The 21,329-nt window shown below is 42.9% G+C and overlaps 1 pseudogene; it reads right to left on the bottom strand.

Annotated features, from left to right (window-relative positions):
• Positions 1-947: 947 nt before the first annotated feature.
• LOC140210351 (methylmalonyl-CoA epimerase, mitochondrial pseudogene) lies at positions 948-13,020 on the bottom strand (annotated as a pseudogene).
• Between the last annotated feature and the right edge of the window lie 8,309 nt (positions 13,021-21,329).

Here is a 21,329-nt window from a genome sequence, read left to right as displayed (position 1 = left end):
CTACGTTCTGTCAGCTGGCCCTTGTCTGCTGGCACGTTTCGCTGAGAGCTGCTATGTCCACGTTGTAGCGAGCTAGCTCTTCTGCAACCAGTGCAGTTCTTCTCTCTGGTCTGTCTGCCTTGATGTTATCTCGCAGAGTTCTCACGTTCCATGTGCCAAGGTTGAGCACTATCACTTTCTTCTTCACTGTTGTAGGTCGACCGCTGTGAGGGATCCCCACCAGCCGCGGTAAGCTGGCCAGGGTGAAGTGAAGCAGACTATGTTTGAGGCACCTTTTCCAGCCCCTTCCTCCACGGAGGTGAGCAGAGCGATCCTAAAGAGGGCTGCTCAGACACCCAGGGGGCTGCCGAACTCAACTGCTGCTTCAGTCCAGTAGAGCGCGACCCTATGCCCTGGGCTGCCTGTGTGCAGGTTTGTGACTACAGCTTCCAGTGTATCCGGACCTGCTGCTTCGCCGCTCCCCCATCGCCACAGGACTTTAGGTTGCGCGTTGGGTTTGAAGTCATGACTTGTGCTTGACTTGGATTAAAGTGAGGGAGAGTTGCGCAGGTCGTCAGCCTCACTCTCTCGTCCCGGCCTATCTGGACCCAGTGGCAAGACATAGTCGAGACGGCTGGAGATAGGTCAGGATGCAGTGGATGGCCAGCAGTGTTCTGTGTGTCTCACTGTGCCCTCTTAGCACTCCACGACGCATTGCTGAGAATCGCCTTTCTGCCCGTTGAACCAGTGATGGTTTCTTCCGCGCAGTCCGCCGAATCCAGCCTTCACACGCTAGGTAGACAAGCCGAGTGTTGTGGGTCTACGGCGGCTCTTGCGGCGTGCTCGCAAGCCTCCCTACCCATTGTTGGGCATCCTCATCCGCCTTTGCAGCCGTTGGGAGATGTCTCCTCTTCCACCTGCTCTGCCGTTGGGATGATCACCTTGGTTACTGGCCTATGGAAGTGGGCTCACAGCTCGCCGCCGCGCTGGCCGTACCAGGCGGCGGCGGTCGCGACGAGCAGCAGGCCAGCTCCAGGCCTCGGGCCTCGCCCCCTCCGCCTGCCGCCACCTCGCACTGGCTGCAGGCCACCGACGGTGCAGTGGCGGTGGGCGGCCCAGGGCCGGGCCCCGGCCTCACCAAGAGGCGGCATCGGGGTACACACCTGCTGGGCCCGCAGCTGCTGAAGGACGGCAGCCATGTGGTCCACCTCCAGGCAAATGTGGTGGATGCCGCCGCCAGGGTTCTTGCGGAGGAAGCCGAGGAGCGGGCTGCGCTCACCCAGCAGCTCCAGCAGTTCCAACTCGGTGTTGCCCAGCTCCACGAAGGCCGCGCTGACGCCGTGCTCGGGCAGAGCCACCGGCTCGCCCACCTGGCCGCCCAGCGCCTCCTGGTAAAAGGCACGGGCCCACTCCATCTCCGGCACTGCCACCGCTGAATTAATAAGGGGGGAGGCAAGAATGGGGAAAAAGAATGGAGATAAAAAAGATCACTGCGGAGCTATGGAAGAGAGAGGTGCAGCGCGCGGCTCCGCTACACGTGCACGTGGCGGTGAGGCTGACGCTGGGCCTCGTGCAGGCGAAGCGGCAAATATGATAAGGATTCTGGAAGAGATAAGGGAAGTCCAATAGACAATAGGTGCAGGAGTAGGCCATTCAGCCCTTCGAGCCAGCACCACCATTCACTGTGATCATAGCAGATCATCTACAATCCTGCCTTCTCCCCATATCCCTTCACTCTGCTATCTTTAAGAGCTCTTTCTTGAAAGAATCCAGAAAATTGGCCTCCACTGTCTTCTGAGGCAGAGCATTCCACAGAACCACAACCCTGTGTGTGAAAAAGTTTTTCCTCAACTCCGTTCCAAAGTGTCTACCCCTTATTCTTAAACTGTGGCCTCTGGTTCTGGACTCCCCCAACATCGGGAACATGATTCCTGCCTCTAGCGTGTCCAATCCCTTAATAATCTTATATGTTTCAATCAGATCCCCTCTCACCCTCCGAAATTCCAGTGTATACAACCCCAGTCGCTCCAATCTTTCAACATATGACAGTCCCGCCATCCCGGGAATTAACCTCGTGAACCTATGCTGCACTCCCTCCATAGCAAGAATGTCCTTCCTCAAATTTTGAGATCAAAACTGTACACAGTACTCCAGGTGTGGTCTCACCAGGGCCCTGTACAAATGCAGTAGGACCTCTTTGCTCCGATACTCAACTTCCCTTGTTATGAAGGCCAACATGCTATTAGCTTTCTTCACTGCCTGCTGTACCTACATGCTTACCTTCAGTGACTGATGAACAAAAGCACCTAGATCTCATTGTACTTCCCCTTTTCCTAACTTGATACCATTCAAATAGTAATCTGCCTTCCTGTTCATGCCACCAAAGTGGATAACCTCACACTTATCCACATTAAACTGCATCTGCCATGCATCTGCCCATTCATCCAGCCTGTCCAAGTCACCCTGCATTCTCATAACATCCTCCTCACATTTCACACTGCCACTCAGCTTTGTGTAATCTGCAAATTTGCTAATGTTAATTTTAATCCCTTCATCTAAATCATTAATATATATTGTAAACAGCTGCGGTCCCAGCACTGAGCTTTGCGGTACCCCACTAGTCACTGCCTGCCATTCTGAAAAGGACCCATTAATCCCTACTCTTTGTTTCCTGTCTGCCAACCAATTTTCTATCCATGTCAGTACCCTACCCCCAATACCATTTTCTCTAATTTTGCACACTAACCTCCTTTGTGGGACCTTATCAAAGGCTTTCTGAAAGTCCAGGTACACTACATCCACTGGCTTTCCCATGTCCATTTTCATAGTTACATTCTCAAAAAATTCCAGAAGATCAGTCAAGCATGATTTCCCCTTCGTAAATCCATGCTGACTCGGACCTATCCTGCCACTGCTATCCAAATATGCTGCTATTTCATCTTTTATAATTGATTCCAGCATCTTCCCCAGCACTTATGTCAGACTAACTGGTCTATAATTACCTGTTTTCTTTCTTCCTCCCTTCTTGAAGAGAGGGACAACATTAGCCACCCTCCAATCCACAGGAACTGATCCTGAATCTATAGAACATTGGAAAATGATTACCAACACGTCCACGATTTCTAAAGCCATCTCCTTAAGTACCCTGGGATGTAGACCATCAGGTCCCGGGGACTTAACAGCCTTCAGACCCAACAGTCTATCCAACACCTAATATAAATTTCCTTCAATTCATCCATTACCCTAGGTCCTCCGGCCACATTTACATCTGGGAGATTGTGTCTTCCCTAGTGAAGACAGATCCAAAGTACCTGTTCAGCTCGTCTGCCATTTCTTTGTTCCCCATAATAATTTTACCCGTTTCTTTCTTCAAGGGCCCAACTTTGGTCTTAACTAATTTTTTCCTCTTCACATACCTAAAGAAGCTTTTACTATCCTCCTTTATATTCTTGGCTAGCTTACCTTCATACCTTATCTTTTCCCCCTGTATTGCCTTTTTAGTTACCTTCTGTTGCTCTTTAAAAGTCTCCCAATCCTCTGGCTTCCCACTCATCTTTGCTATGTTATACTTCCTCTCTTTTATTTTTATACTGTCCTTTACTTCCCTTGTCATCCATGGTCATCCCTTACTCCCCTTAGAATCTTTCTTCCTCTTTGGAATGAACTGATCCTGCACCTTCTGTATTATTCCCAGAAATACCTGCCATTGTTGTTCCACTTTCATCCCTGCTAGGGTATCTTTCCAGTCTACTTTGGCCAGCTCCTCTCTTATGGGTCCATGGTTCCCTTTGTTCAACTGTAATACTGACACTTCTGATCTTCCCTTCTCCCTCTCAAATTGTAGATTAGATATAGACACACACACACACACACACACACAGGCATCTGTTAGTCTTGTGAGACCATGGGAAGTTTCCAGGGCGCAAGCCAGGGCAAGGATGTATGGAGGACTGGCAGTTGCCCATGTTGCAAGTCTCCCCTCTCCACGCCACCGATGTTGTCCAAGGGAAGGGCACTGGGACCCATACAGCTTGGCACCGGTGTCGTAATAGAGCAATGTGTGGTTAAGTGCCTTGCTCAAGGACACAACACGCTGCCTCAGCTGAGGCTAAAACTAGCGACCTTCACATCACTAGACCGACGCCTTAACCACTTGGCCACTCGCCAAAGACGATTAAAACTTGCAGATTAAAACTTATCATATTATGGTCATTACCTCCTAATGGTTCCTTTACCTCGAGTTCCATTATCAAATCTGGCTCATTACACAACACTAAATCCAGAATTGCCTTAGTCCAACAAGATATAAAACAGCAACCCAATGATATAAAGTCAGAGCTCACCAACGTCAATCAGAAAATAGTGGTGGCAGAGACTCGAAATGAGAAGGTGGAAGATCGCGTGCAAAATGTGGAACAGATACTAAGTAAGACAATAAAAATATTAAATCAACAGGAAAGTAAATTGCTTGACCAAGAGGGAAGATTGCCACAGAAATATATCAGGATTTGTAATGTTCCCGAAGGAGCGGAGGGATTCTCGATGAAGAAGTTTCTAAACAAGCTGCTCCAGGAAGCGCTGGAGATTCCCCAGACGATGGAGATTGAAACTGAGAGGGCGCATCGTTCACTCGTCCCGCGGCCTCCCGGAGACAGAGAAAGTAAACCCCGATCAATTGTACTTAGATTCCTTCGATTCAAGAGCAAGGTGGAGGTTCTACGAAGGGCCTGGGGTAAGAAGAGGGTTTTTTGGAACGGGAAGTTAATATACTTCGATCATGATTACCCCCCGGCGGTCCTACAGAAACAGAAGGAATATTCCAAAGCAAAATGAATATTAAAGCAAGAAAAGATTAAATTCCAAACCCTGTACCCTGCTAAACTGAGGGTGGTTTACCAAGAAGGGATACGACTATATCAGACGGTGGAAGAGGCGACTACAGACATGATTAACAGAGGACTTCCCATTAGCGTGGTCAAACCAAGAGAAAGTCTGGCTGAACAGTTGTCCCGAGCTGCTTCGGAAATAGTAGGAGAACCGAGAAAGCAGGGGACGGGAGCAGGACGAGAGAAGTATATTAGGAAGAGACTGTGAGTACTCTGACGGCAGCCCTCACCTCCTCCAGAAGAGCCATAAGGTTTGGCTAACTTTAAAATTGCTGATAAACTAAACGGAAGCAAAAATATACGGTGATATACCTATCTTGAGAAATACGTATTATGATGTGGATTTTACATTACTCAGTTTTTAAAATTTCATTTATTCATTCATTTTTCCCCACCTAAATGAAAACATATACATAAGAGGAATACACAAGGAAATCATTTCTGTGTAATGGACATAGTTGTTTCTTTTACTTACTTTTATAGGTACTGCAATGAGGGCCCTCAACCCACAGGTAGGAGGGGCTATCCCCCACGGCTAGATGTTTCTTCTAGATAAACCCAGGGTCATCTAGAGACCCCAGCCTTGGAATCACACCTTTGTTACCTTTTTTTTATTATTCGTGTTTCTTGGCTCTTATTTGTTCAGGGAGTAGATCGATTATATTTTGCAAATTTCAATGATATACTAACAGATAAATACACATGGCTAAGGACAAAGTAAAATTCATTTCTTTAATGTCAATGGGCTGTTGAATCCAGTCAAGCACAGTAAAATTCTATCAAAAATGAAAAAAGAACAAGCCCATGTCGTATATTTACAGGAAACTCACTTAAATGATAATGAGCATGAAAAATTAAAGAGAATTGGCTTCACTAATTTGTTTTTCTCCTCATATAAATCAGGACATAGAAGAGGAGTTGCAATTCTCATCTCAAATAAGCTAAATTTTGAAAAACTATTTGAGATGGGAGATAAGGAGGGCAGATATATTCTGGTAAGGGGGGATATAGATGGAAATCCAGTTACTTTATTGAATATATACCCAACGCCCAGGAATTGAGATTAGTTTCTTCCAGACTATTTCTAATATTATGGTAACGGAATCAGAAGGTCTCTTGATATGTGGGGGAGAATTAAATTTATAATTACAACTAAAGTTAGACTCTTCCAACAGAAAAACTTATGAAATAAAGTCCTTACATAAAAAAGTTAACACTCTTTTTGAGGATGTTGGTCTAATTGATATATGAAGGGACCTTTTCCCCGACAGAATGGATTACACTCATTATTCTGCCCCCCCCCCCCCCCCCCATTCCGTATATACAGGAATAGACTATTTAATAACATTTGGAAAAGATACAGACAAAATAATCACCTGTGGAATTGGGACAATAGATGTAAGTGACCAAGAACCTATATATTTATCTGTTGATTTTGACCGATAACCAAAGAATACTATTTGGAGACTAAATTCAAGTCTACTCAATGATCCCTATTTTAAGGAACAAATTAAAAAAGAAACTGGTCTTTACTTAGAATTCAATGACAATGGAGAGGTTTCACCTCCCATTCTATGGGATACTCTGAAGGCTGTCTTACGAGCAAAATTATAGCGATATCTTCATATAAGAAAAAAAAGGAATAGAACATTAGAAGAATTACAAAATAAGCTGAAGGAACTAGAAAAAAAAACACAAATTGAGTTTGGCAAAGGATACACTAGAGGAAATTTAAAAATTAGGAACGGCTGGGGTGATATACTGCATCCGGTGCTCCCGATGTGGCCTTCCATATATTGGCGAGACCCAACGCAGACTGGGACACCGCTTTGCTGAACACCTATGCTCTGTCCGCCAGAGAAAGCAGGATCTCCCAGTGGCCACACATTTTAATTCCACATCCCATTCCCATTCTGATATGTCTATCCACGGCCTCCACTACTGTAAAGATGAAGCCACACTCAGGTTGGAGAAACAACACCTTATATTCCGTCTGGGTAGCCTCCAACCTGATGGCATGAACTTCTCTAACTTCCACTAATGCCCCACCTCCCCCTTGTACCCCATCTGTTAATTATTTTTATACACACATTCTTTCTCTCACTCTCCTTTTTCTCCCTCTGTCCCTCTGACTATACCCCTTGCCCATCCTCTGGGTTCCCCCCGCCCTTGTCTTTCTCCCCGGACCTCCTGTCCCATGATCCTCTCATATCCCCTTTGCCAATCACCTGTCCAGCTCTTGGCTCCATCCCTCCCCCTCCTGTCTTCTCCTATCATTTTGGATCTCCCCCTCCCACTTTCAAATCTCTTACTCACTCTTCCTTCAGTTAGTCCTGACGAAGGGTCTCGGCCTGAAACATCGACTGCACCTCTTCCTAGAGATGCTGCCTGGCCTGCTGCGTTCACCAGCAACTTTGATGTGTGTTGAATGAAATTAATAGTTTGGCTACACAAGAAATTAGAAAAAATTTAATGCTTCTGAAACTGAGACACTATGAAAGTGGATCTAAATCTATGAAAATATTGGTGTGGAAACTGAAAAAAAAGATAGCAGAAAATATAATTCATAAAATAAGGGATCCAAGAACAAAAGTGATAAAAAAAAATAAGCAAAGTGAACTTCAAGAAGCTTTTGAAATGTTTTACAAAGCTCTATATTCCAAAGTTCCAGGGGGAAGCATAACCCAAATTGACACCTTCCTGAATTCTGTAGAGTTACCCACTTTAAGCAAAGAACAAAATAGAACGAAGCTGAACTGAAAACTGCAATTTGTAGGCTTAAATTAAGCAAGTCACCAGGATCAGATGGATATACGGCAGAGTGGTATAAAGCGCTTAGAAGTGAGTTAATTCCTATTTTACTCCCCACACTGAACTGAACTCTAAGAAAGGTGCAAATGCCACCCAGCTGGAAGGAGGTGATAATCTCAGCTATACCGAAAGAAGGCAAGGATAAACTGGAATGTGGGTCATTTCGACCAATATCCGTTCTTAATGTGGATTATAGAATATTTACCTCCATGGCCAAACGATTAGAAGAGTTTCTACCCACACTGATGCATGATTATCAGACAGGTTTTATACAACAACGCCAAACACAAGACAATATACGGAGTACACTTCACATTATGGATCATATTTTAAAAAATGAAATTGAAGCAATAGTGATCAGTGTGGATGCTGAAAAGGCATTTGATTCGGTTAATTGGAATTTTCTTTACAGAGTTTTACATAGATATGGTCTATATGACACAATTATTAAAACTATACAGGCACTATACGACAATCCTACTGCCAGGATTAAATTTAATGGATATTTATCTAATAGTTTTACCCTCGAAAGGGGCACGAGGCAGGGTTGTGCATCACCACCGCTACTCTTCACATTATATCTGAAACCAGCAGCTCAATACATCAGACAAAATGAAGATATCAGGGGAATTACAATTAAAGGGACAGAGCATAAATTGGCCTGTTAGGAAAATGACATTTTGATCTATCTAGGGCAATCAACATACTCTTTACCTAAATTGATGCAATCCTTTGAACAATATGGCCAATTATCAGGATACAAGATCAACATAGATAAAACCCAGGCAACACACATCAAATTTGCTGGTGAACGCAGCAGGCCAGGCAGCATCTCTAGGAAGAGGTACAGTCGACGTTTCGGGCCGAGACCCTTCGTCAGGACTGAAACGTCGACTGTCCCTCTTCCTAGAGATGCTGCCTGGCCTTCTGCGTTTACCAGCAAATTTGATGTGTTGCTTGTATTTCCAGCATCTGCAGAATTCCTTGTGTTTACGTAGATAAAACCCAACTATTTTCATATAACTATAGCCCACCAAGAGAAATTGAATGTAGATATCCTTGGGCATAGCAAGCAGAGTCTGTCAAATATTTGGGCATTATTATGTCAAAAGATTTGGCAAGATTATCAGAATGCAATTATCAGCCTATATGTAAAAAAATTAAGGAAGATATAACAGGATGTAACCTAATTCTTTTTCTTGGTCTCAGTTCAAGGATTGAATCTATTAAAATGAATATACTGCCCAGACTACTATATCTCATTCAGACCCTACCAATAGAGATTAACCAAAATCAATTCAATGAATGGAACAAGATGTTATCAAGATATATATGGCAAGGTAAAAGGCCTAGGGTTCATCTCAAAACTTTGCAATCAGCCAAGGAAAAGGGGGGATGGGGCCTACCTTCTCTTAGAGATTATTATTTTGCAGCACAGTTGAGAGCCGTGATATGCTGGTGCAACCCATCATATGACGCTCAATGGAAAAACATTGACGAGAGGATACTTTCCATCCCCACACAGGCAATTTTGGCTGATAACAACCTACAAAGTTACATAAATAATATTGATAACCCATGGTGAAATGGACTCTCAAGATACGGAAAACTATTACAAAAGAATACAAACTAGAGAGAAACATTGCAATTCTTAAATGGTGTGCATATGACTCGGATTTTACGCCGAATAAACTGGATGCTAGATTTAAGGACTGGACAGCTAAAGGAATAACAGCTATTTGCAATATAACGAAAGAAGGAACACTGTTCAGTTTTGAAATGCTCAAAGAGAAACACTTCTTAGAAAAACAAGACTTTTACTGGTATTTACAGCTACCACAGTATGTTAATAGGATGGTTAAAAATGTAACCAAAGCAAGTACATGTCTGATAGAGCTAATTAGAAAAGCATATAATTCAGACAATGGTGGTAGAATAATTTCAAGCATTTATAAGGGTTTGTCAAATCTTAAAACACATTTGACTTCATACATTAAAACAAAATGGGAGAAGGAAGGAGGGATAATAATATCTGAGGAAGACTGGACAATAATATGGAGGTTATCAATGGAAGTGTACCAGTTCACAGAAATGGAGGGAGTTCGGGTGGACAAACTTGATAAGATATTTTATTACACCCTCTCAGAAATCCCATTATAATAGTAACCCCGCTGCTTGCTGGAGAAATTGTGGAAACCAAAATGCAAACCATTATCATATTTTCTGGGATTGCCCCATTATCAAAGACTATTGGAGTGGGATACATAATGCCCTACAAGACATCTTTAACTGTGAAATACCCTTAGATAGTAAGACCATATATTATGGGTATATACCTCAAGAATGGTTGAAAAGAGATAAATATTTAATGAATGTACTGCTGGCGGCTGGTAAAAAGACCCTTATCAGGAAATGGTTATCACAGGAGAACCCAACTTTAAATGTATGGATGGAAATTACAATGGACATTTACAAAATGGAGAAGATAACAGCATCTGTCAATCATAAGTTAGAACAATTTTACTCATACTGGAAAAAATGGGACAACTACATAACACCTCATAGGACTGATTTTATTCTCACAAGTCAATGAATATGTTGTAAAAAAAATCACTCCCTACTCCGTACATAGTTTCCTTCTTTCAATTGTTCTTTCTTTCCTCTCCTTTCTATAAGTGTATACCTCAGATAAATATTATGTGGAGACTTGTGACAAATATGATTATATGATATATATGTACGGTATCTGAAATACATCTTATGGAAATGTTTGTTTGTTGATGAAATTCAATAAAAAATAAATTACAAAAAAAGGAAATCCGAATCACAACATCCACAAATGTCTATCCCACTTGTTATATTCTCAGAAGAATTCCTACAGACCTGATAGGCAAGGTTTTCCCTTAAGGAAACCATGCTGACTTTAGCCTATTTTACCATGTCTCTCACAAACCCTGAAACCTCATCCTTAATGATCAACACCAACATCTTTACACCACTAAGTTTTGGCTAACTGGACTATAATTTCCTTTCTTCTGCCTCTCTGCCTTCTTGAAGAGTGGTGTGACATTTGAAAGTTTCCAGTCTTCCAGAACCATTACAGATTCTAGTGATTATTGAAGGATTATTACTAATGCCTCCATATTCTCTTCAGCCACCTCTTTCAGAACCCTGGGGTTTACGCCATCTGGTCCAGGTGGCTTATTTACCTTCAGACCTTTCAGTTTCCCAAGAACCTCCTCCCTAGTAATGGCAACTTCACACAATTCTGACCAAATACTGCTAGTGTCTTCCACAGTGAAGATATGATAAATAATTATTCAGTTCATCTGCCATTTCCTTGTCCCCCATTACTACTTCTCCAGCACTATTTTCCAGTGGTCCTATATCTACATTCACCTCTCTTTTACTCTTCATATATCTGAAAAAAAACTTCTGGTATCCTCTCAAAGTCCTGACGAAGGGTCTTGGCCCGAAACGTCGACTGTGCTTCTTCCTATGGATGCTGTCTGGCCTGCTGCATTCCACCAGCATTTTGTGTGTGTTGCTTGAATTTCCAGTATCTGCAGATTTCCGTGTGTTTAGTATCCTCTGATATTATTGGTTAACTTACCTTTATATTTAATCTGTTCCCTCCTTATATCTTTTATAGTTGCCTTGTTTTTTTTTAAAATAAACTTCCCAATCCTCTAACTTCCCACTATTTTTGCTCTATTATATGCCCTCTCTTTTGCTTTTATCTTGGATTTGACTTCCCTTCTCAGCCACGGTTGTGTCATCCTGCCTTTGGAATACTTCTTTGGGATGTATCTATCCTGCACCTTGTGAATTGCTCACAGAAACTCCAGCCATTACTGCTCTGCCATTTTACCTGCTGTCATTCCCTTCCAATTAACTTTGGACAGTTCCTCTCTCATAGCTCTGTAATTCCTTTTACTCCACTGTAATAATGAAACATCTTACTTGTGCTTATCCCTCTCAATTTCCAGGATGAATTCTAATGTATTATGATCACTGACTCATAGGGGTTCTTTTACCTGAAGCTCCCCAATCAAATATGATTCATTGCTCAATACCCAATACAGAATAGCAAATTTCCTAATTGGCTCAACTACAGGCTTCTCTAAAAAGCCATCTGGTAAGCATTCTACAAATTCTCTCTCGTGGGATCCTAAATCAATCTACCTGAATATTGAAATCCCCCCATGACTATTGTAACATTGCCCTTTTGATGCATGTTTTGTCTCTCATTGTAATTTGTAGCCAAAATCTTTGCTACTGTTTGGAGGCCTGTATCTGACTCCCAGCTGGGTAATTTTACCTTTACAGTTCCTTAATTCTACCCATAGCATTTCTAAATCTTCTGATCCTAGGTCACCTCTTTCTCAGGATTCGGTTTCATTTTTACCAACAGAGCCATGTCACCCCCTCTGCCTACCTGCCTGTCCTTTCAGAACAATTTGTGTCCTTAGATGTTAATCTCCCAATTATAATTGAGAGGGCACAGTTCTAAGGTGCTTGGAAGCAGATACAGAGGAGATGTCAGGGGTTAAGTTTTTTTACTCAGAGACTGGTGAGAGTGTGGAATGGACTGCCGGCAACGGTGGTGGAGGTGAATATGATAGGGTCTTTTAAGAGGCTCCTGGGTAGGTACATGGAGCTTAGAAAAATAGAGGGCTATGGGTAACTCAAGGTAATTTCTAAAGTAAATACATGTTCAGCCCAGTATTGTGGGCCAAAGGGCCTGTATCGTGCTGTAAGTTTTCTATGTTTCTATGTTTCTATAATCTTCTTTCAGTCATGACTCAACAATGCCCACAACATCATACATGCCAATCTCTAACTGTGCTACAAGATCATCCATCTTATTCCACATACTGGGTACATTCAAATACAGGGTATAACACCATTAGATCTGTATTTATCATCCTTCTTGATTTTGTCCCCCTTTTACACTGCAATGTACATGTATATCCCACTGACTGCAGTTTTGATCTATCATCTGCTATCCTTCTACATACTGGTTCCACTTGTACACCAATGGCCCCATCCTTAGCCCTATCACTCAGCTTCCCATCCTCCTGCAAGTCAGTTTAAATCCTCCACAACAGTTCTAACAAACCTGCCGGCAAGGATGTTGGTCCCCCTCAGATTCAGGTCTCAACTCGGGTCATACTTGGGTCTTGTATACTACTACCACTGGTTTCTTCCAAACTTTGCTACAGCGCTGCATCCTTTGAATGCACTATTACCAACAGGAGCAACGTGAGAATGGTCAGAAAGATGTTAAAAAGCATTCAAGGAAACAAAGAGACTAATAACTTCCAGTGAACTACTCACCCATTATGACCCACCTCTGCCCATCGGACAGACTTGCGATGCTTCTCCTTGGGGCATTGGAACTGTTTTGTTACGCATTATGAAAGACGGTTCTGAATGCCTGATTGCATTTGCTTCAAGATCCCTCACGTGCGGAATGTAACTACACACAGATCGACTGAGAGGCCCTTAGACTTGTATAGGGAATAAAGAAGTTGCACCACTACCTCTATGGAAAGAAGTTTACACTAGTGACACATCATCAGCCCCTTGTGTTCACTTTCAGTCCAAGGAATTCCAATGATGTCTGTTGCCCGATTACAATGTTGAGCACGAAAGAAGAGAAGTCTCCATACTGCGATCAAGCAGAAGTGTTCCACACCACATTTTTGGACCAGTTGTTGGTAACAAATTCTGAAATACAAAGGGAAACAAGGAATGACCTGACATTGTCAAAAGACATGAAATCACCATGTGAGGATGGCCATCTCATGGTAACCCTATGTTTCCAGAGTTCTCAATGGTATATCAAAGAACGCTGATATTTGGATCTCATGTTGTGGTTTCCTTTAAACTGCACACCAGAATGTTAGAAACTCTGTATGAAGAAAACCTGGGTACACAATCAGGCTGAAGAGTTTCACCTCCAGTTATGTGTGGTGGCCAGGAATAGATAAACAGATTGAAGACTTGTCCAAAAGACGTTTGGGAAGCCAGAAAGTTCAAAATGCACCCCCACGGGTACCGTTACACTCATGGGGTGGGAGTGGCCGGTATTATCATGGCAAAGAGTACAGAGTGACTTGGCGTGGATTCTGATTGCTGTGGGCCCTCAGTCGAAGTGGCTGGAGCTTATACCAATGAAGTCAACCATCTCAGCAAAGACCGCCTTTAATCTGAAGACTATCTTCACCAGAAACGGTTTCCCAGAGCAAATTGTGAATAACAATGGACCACAGTACACATCAGAAGAACTCTGACTGTTCATGAAGGAAAATGGCATCAGACATTTCAAGTCAGCTCCTCACCATCTAGCAATGAATGGGTTAGCTGAAAGGTTTATCAAGAAGCCCATTAAAGAGATGGACAAGGAGGACAACTTCCTTTTTGTATATTGGAACTCTGCTCATGTGACAACAAATCAAACGCCTACAATGCTGTTCATGAGCAGAAATCTGAGATCTCACGTAGACCCCCTGAAACCAGATCTCCAGAGGGAAGGACAGAATAAACAGTTTAGCCAGTTGCCAAGTGAAGCAGCAAAGAGCTTCAAGATTGGACAGGAAGTCCCAGTGTGTGATTACCAAGAAGACAAGTGGACATCTGGTAGGATAGCTACAAGAGCTGGACCACTGGCGTACACAGTGGCTGTTGGAGATCAGCCATGAAAACATCAGGTGGACCAGATACTGGATACTCAACCGAAGAACAACAAGATGACACACTGCAGTCACTGGACTTACCTCTCAGTGATGATCATGTCACTGACAACAATGTGACACCGGGAACTGAGAGTGTTGTCTTAGACAAGACACCTACTAAACCTGGTGTCACTCTACAGACCCAGAGGTGCGACGAGAACATTATCATTGACAGGACACCTGCCAAACCGGATGACACTCCACCGGTCAGAAGGTGCTATTCTGAAAGAAACAGAGCACCACCCAAAAGACTGAACATTTAGAACAGTGAAGTTAGTTATGGACTGTTATTGTGAAAGCATGTTAATTTGCAATATGGGTTTATGAAAGGGAAATTGAATGTTTTGTACATATACTTTACACTTCATACTTTATTGTCGCCAAACAATTGATACTAGAACGTACAATCATCACAGCGATATTTGATTCTGCGTTTCACGCTCCCTGGATTACAAATATTAAATATTAAAAATAGTAAAAATTAGTAAATAAAAAAATTTAAATTATATATCAAAAATAGAAAATAGAAAAATGGATAGTAGGGTAGTGCAAAAAAATGGAGAGGCAGGTCTGGATATTTGGAAGGTACGGCCCAGATCTGGGTCAGGATCCATTCAGCAATTTTAACAGCATTGGAAAGAAGCTGTTCCCAAATCTGGCCGTACGAGTCTTCAAGCTCCTGAGCCTTCTCCTGGAGGAAAGAGGGACGAACAGTGTGTTGGCTGGGTGGGTCGTGTCCTTGATTATCCTGGCAGCATTGCTGCGACAGCGTGCGGTATAAAGTGAGCCCAAGGACAGAAGATTGGTTTGTGTGATGTTCTGCGCCCTGTTCACGATCTTCTGCAGCTTCTTTCGGTCTTGGACAGGACAACTTCCATACCAGGTTGTGATGCACCCTAGAAGAATGCTTTCTACGGTGCATCTATAAAAATTAGAGAGGGTTTTAGGGGACAGGCAAAATTTCTTTAGTTTCCTCAGGAAGTAAAGGCACTGGTGGGCCTTCTTGGCAGTGGACTCTGCTTGGTTGGACCAAGTCAGGTCATTTGTGATATTGAACCCGAGGAACTTAAAGCTTTTGACCTGTTCCACTTGCGCACCACCAATGTAAATTGGGTCGTGCGGTCCACTACTCCTTCTGAATTCAACAACCCATTCCTTCGTCTTGCTGACATCGAGGGATAGGTTATGTCTTCACACCATGCCACCAGTTTCTTAATTTCCACTCTGTACTCAAACTCATCATTACCTGAGATACGGCCTACAATTGTTTTGTCATCAGCAAACTTATATATTGAGTTTGATGGAAACTTACTACACAATCATGGGTGTACAGTGAGTACAGCAGGGGGCTGAGTGCACAGCCCTGTGGGGGCACCGGTGCTCAGAGTGATTGTAGAGGAGAGCTTGTCCCCTATTTTTACAGCCTGGGTCCTGTCTGTGAGGAAGTTGAAGATCCAGCTGCAGATCTGAGTGCTAAGGCCCAGGTTCCGGAGCTTAGCAATCAGTTTATTTGGAATGATGGTATTAAAGGCAGAGCTGTTGTCAATGAAAAGGAGCCTTACATATGCATCTTTATTCTCCAGGTGTTCTAAGGAGGAATGTAGGGCCAGAGAGGTGGCATCTGCTGTTGACCTGATGCTCTGGTAGGCGAATTGCAAAGCATCGAGGTTGACCGGTAGGTTGTGGTCCGGTAGGCTGTGGTTGATGTGTGCCATAAACAATCACTCGAAGCACTTCATAGCAATTGATGTCAGAGTCACAGGTCGATAGTCATTCAGACATGCTACCTTGCTCTTCTTCGGCACTGGGATTATCGTTGCCTTCTTAAAACACGAGGGGATCTTAGACTGAAGCAAGGAGTAGTTCAAGATGTCAGCAAACACTCCAGCTAGCTCGCTTGCACAGGCCCGGAGAACCTGTCCTGGGACGCCATCTGGGCCCGTTGCCTTCCTTGGATTTATCTTCAGGAAAGCCCTTCTAATGTCCTCCTCGGTGACGATGAATCTCGATGCCACCAGGTCCGGTTCATCCGGAGGGAGTGGGATGCCCCTCTTCTGTTCGAATCTTGCGTAGAATACGTTAAGTTCATCAGGAAGAGAAGTGCCACAGTTAATGATATTCCCAGCTTTATCTTTGCACCCAATGGTCTCATTTAGACCCTGCCATAGTCTACTGGCATCCCTTTGGTTAGCCTGGACTTCCAACTTGGCTCGATATTGCCTCTTGGCGCCCTTAATGGCTTTCTGGAGTTCACACCTGGATTCCATGTAGCGACTGGTATCCCCGAAACTAAAAGCCGCAGCTCCAGCCTTTAAAAGGGACTTGACCTCATAATTCATCCAAGGTTTCCGGTTAGGGAATACCCGGATCGTCTTGTGAGACACACAGTCCTCCGTGCATTTCCAAATAAAGTCCATGACAGCTGAGGCATACTCATGGAGGTTAGCTGCCGAGTCCTTGAATACTAACCAGTCCACCGATTCAAAGCAGTCACGGAGGACCTCCGTTTCCTCCGTCCAACACGACACTACTTTTGACACCGTGACCTCCCGCTTCAGTTTCTGTTTGTAAGCCGGGAGGAGGAGTACGGCCTGATGGTCCGATTTTCTGAAGTGAGATCGTGAGATGGAACGGTAGGCATCCTTAACTGCTGTGTAGCAGTGGTCAAGTATATTTGGGCCTCTAGTGGGGCAGGAGACATGTTGGTATAACTTTGGCAGCACCTTTCTGAGGTTGGCCTGGTTAAAACCCCTGGCTGTAATGAGCAAAGCCTCCAGATACCTGGTCTCAAGTTCACTGATGTTGGCATACTCTCTGTTCAGAGCACACTCCAAGTCCACCTGGGGGGGAATGTTGACTGCTGTTAGTATGACTGGGGTGAATTCCTGTGGCGGATAGTAGGGACGACACTTCACCGACAGTTGTTCCAGGTCCGGGCTGCAGGAGTTGTCAGTGCCACTGTGTCTGAGAATCCCTCCAGTCGGATGGCACAGTCGGGGGTGGCAGGGGAGAGCCAGGTCTCGGTGAAACAGAATACACAACAGTTCTGCATCTCCCTGTAGTAGCTGAGTCTCCCTTAAGATCATCCACCTTGTTCTCTATGGCTTGCACATTAGCTAGTGGGATGGTGGGCATAGGGACCCTGAAGCCCCCCAGCTTCAATCTGACCAGCAGCCCAGCTCTTTTCCCACGCTTCCTCAGTAAATAGTTCATCTTTCCAGATTTCCATCGATGCAGTGTGTTGTTGGCAGCTCTTTGAGGTTGGTGGACGCGTCCTACGGGGATCGATCAGCGGCTCATGTCGTCGGACACTCCGGGTCGGGCCGAGTGACGGGGGAGGCTCCGCTGCCACTTCCAGCTGCCAGGGGCCCGGGCTGTCGATTGGATCAGGCCCCAAAGCAGACACTTAATCCCGGAGGGCCGGGCTCCGGGCTGAAACAAGTCCGTAAACTAAGTCACAGTTGCGGGTGCCTCTGCTCCAGCCGAGCCTCAGGCTCGATTTCCGAGATCGGCGGCGGAAGCCTCACCTCGATGGCCACCAACGGAGCTTTACGGTGGTCGCTCCGGGGAAGCGTCTGGGGCACCTTGAGGTCTCCGCCGTCACTTCTGTGTGGTCGTCTGCTCCGGAGAGGTGCTGGTCGGAATGGGCCACGTCTCCAAGCGCTCCGGCACGGTAGCGGACCGCAGGTCTCCGGGAACGTGGTGGGCCTCGCTGGTCAGGTCCAGGTGCGGTCCGGAGTTTAAGAAGCAATTCTGGGGGGACATCACATGATGACGTGGGATTGAGACGTGTAAATCCAGCTCTCCCGTAAAAAATCAGCAAAGTACCGTTTAAACAAAGCAAAGTTAATTAATACTGTCCAAAAACTACTTATAAACTTCTCAAGATTATTTTACGATATGCCTCGTAAACCGCAACAACCGCCTGTTGTTGTGAAGTCGCCGCGACATGGGAAGGAAAAAGGGCCTACTGCAGCGATGGAACCTCGGACTCAAGTTGGATCTCCTTCGAAGTAGACACATTTTATCTCTGGCGTAGAAGAACAGGGAGCAATGGCGGCGGTAGCGGTCCCTGGGAAGAAGATGCCGGAATTGTGCATGCGCAAAGAAGTAGGCATGCGCAAATCAATACAATTTAAACTACAAGAACTGACGGCCACTGCAACTGAAAGTGACTCAGAGTCAGAATTGGATTCCACAGAGAACACAGATGAAGAAGATGAGGAAGAACTGGAAGAGACTGAAAGTAAAGGATGTGATGGAGACATAAGAAAGGCTTTATTGCAAGTAATGATTGAATTAAATGGATTAAAAATAGAGCTTAGAGACATGAAGATGAGGTATAATAAAGCTGTGAAAAGACAGGAGAAAACGAATAAGAAACTTCAAAAGTTGGAAAGAACAATGGAACATATTAACGACAGAGTAGAAAAAACAGAAAATGATATGCTTGTCTGGAAAACGGAAAGAAATCGACTGTTGGAAAATTTTAGTAGATGAAATAATATCAAGATTGTTGGTGTTAAAAAAGGTACAGAGGGAGACAATCCAATAGAATTTTTTCAAAGATGGATCCCGGAAACTTTGCAAATGAAAGAGGGAGACCGATCAATTGAAATTGAGCGGGCACATAGAGCTCTAAGACTAAAACCACAAGATGACCAATATCCATGAACAATTTTAATAAAACGTTTAAGATTTCAAGACAAAGAAAGGATTTTACAGGCGGCTGCCCAAGCTGCCAAGAATCGAAAAGAGCCATTGATGATTGAAGGGAAGAAATTTTTTTTCTACCCTGACATAAGTTATGAGCTTCTGAAGAGAAGGAAGAAATTCAGCCCAGTGAAAAAAAGTGCTGTGGGATCATGGTTATCAATTTATATTGCGTTATCCTGCAACCTTGAAGATTTTTTTGGATAATGGAGAAAAAAGATTCTTTGACGATTACCGGAAAGTGGAGGAGTTTGTGCGAGATTTTTTGAAGATACAAGAACAAACCCAGGGGAGTGACATGGATTAAAGATGAGGATTGGGTCAAGGAATAGACTTGCTGGATTTTTAAAGGCGGAAGAATATATAAATATATTATTAATTATATGATAGAGGGGAAGAAAGGTTAAAGTTTGAGGAATATTAGTGAGAATAGTAACATTAATTTTATATATATATATACACACACACACACATATACATATACACACACGTACATACGTACATACACACACACATATACACACACACATACACACACACATATATATACATATTATATATATATATATATATATATATATATATATATATATACACACACATACAATTTTTTTGTTACGGGGGAGCTGGAAGAAATACTGACCAATCGCTACTGTATTCATGTGTGCAAGCATGGCAATAGCAAGACCTGCAAAATGGAGGGGGGTAGTGTTGTGTTTTTCTTTCATTCACAGCATTAGTAGGGGGGTATTTTGTTATTTTTCTCTTTGTATCATATCTATCTTTTATTTCTTTCTCTTTGCCTGGATGATTGGGAGGGAAACACATAGCAACACGGTGAAGTTTAAAGAGATTTCCCAAGGAACTATGAGAGTTGAGATGTTAAGTAATGTTTTAGATTGGAGTAACTTTGTTAAGAATAATGACTAATTTATTGAATTTTTTGAGTTTTAATGTTAATGGGCTTAATGGACACATGAAAAGAAAGAGAATCTTAACACATATTAAGAAAATGAAGGTAGATTTAGCCTTCTTACAGGAAACACATTTAACAGAAACAGAACATCAGAAATTAAAGACAGATTGGGTGGGGTAGTGTTGTTGCAGCTTCATTTAATTCAAAAGCGAGGGGAGTAGCAATTTTGATTAATAAAACGTTACCAATTAGAATACAAAATGTAATAACCGATTCTGTGGGGAGATATGTGATTATACACTGTCAACTTTCTTCTGAATTATGGACCCTCATGGGAATATTTATGCACCAAATGAAAATGATGCAAAATTCATACAAGAAGCTTTTTTGAATTTGGCTGATGCACATGAAAAAATATTAATAGGAGGAGATTTTAATTTTTGCCTAGACCCAGTCTTAGATAGATCAACTAAGGCTGTCACAAAATCGAAGGTAGTAAAACTAACTTTATCATTGATGAAAGATTTAAATTTATTTGATATATGGAGAAGAATTAATCCCAAAGAAAGAGACTATTCGTTTTATTCTAATAGACACAAAACTTACTCAAGGATAGACTTTTTCCTATTATCAATGAATATTCAACACAGAGTGAAAAATATGGAATATAAAGCAAGAGTATTGTCAGATCATTCTCCTTTATTAATGACAATAATGACTGATAAGGAAGAAGTGACTTATAGATGGACATTTAATTCAACATTATTAAAACATCAAGATTTTTGTGATTTTATGAAAAAACAGATCCAATTTTTTTTGGATACAGACTCTCATTCAGTGGATGATAAATTTATACTATGGGATGCGATGAAAGCATATTTGAGGGGTCAGATAATAAGTTATACGACTAAAATTAAGGAAGAATATATGACAGAACTAGATCAATTGGAAAAGGAGATTACAAAATTAGAAAAAGAATCCGAAAGATATATGACAGAAGAAAAACGAAGACAACTTGTCAATAAGTTGCAATATAAAACGCTTCAGACATATAGAATGGAAAATGCAATCATAATAACTAAGCAAAGGTACTATGTGTTAGGTGTGAGAGCACACAAAATTCTTGCTTGGCAGTTGAAAACGGAACAAGCTTCCAAAACGATAAATGCAATTAGAACAAGTGCAAATAAAATTACTTATAAAACTTTAGAAATTAATGAAACCTTCAAAAGTTTCTATTCTAAATTATATCAATCAGAATCACAAAATGATGTTAATGAGATA

Source organism: Mobula birostris, chromosome 15 (assembly GCF_030028105.1).
Source record: "Mobula birostris isolate sMobBir1 chromosome 15, sMobBir1.hap1, whole genome shotgun sequence".
NCBI classification, from domain to species: domain Eukaryota; kingdom Metazoa; phylum Chordata; class Chondrichthyes; order Myliobatiformes; family Myliobatidae; genus Mobula; species Mobula birostris.
Note: the sequence above shows the minus strand (reverse complement) of the source record. Positions and strands in the feature narration are given on the sequence as shown.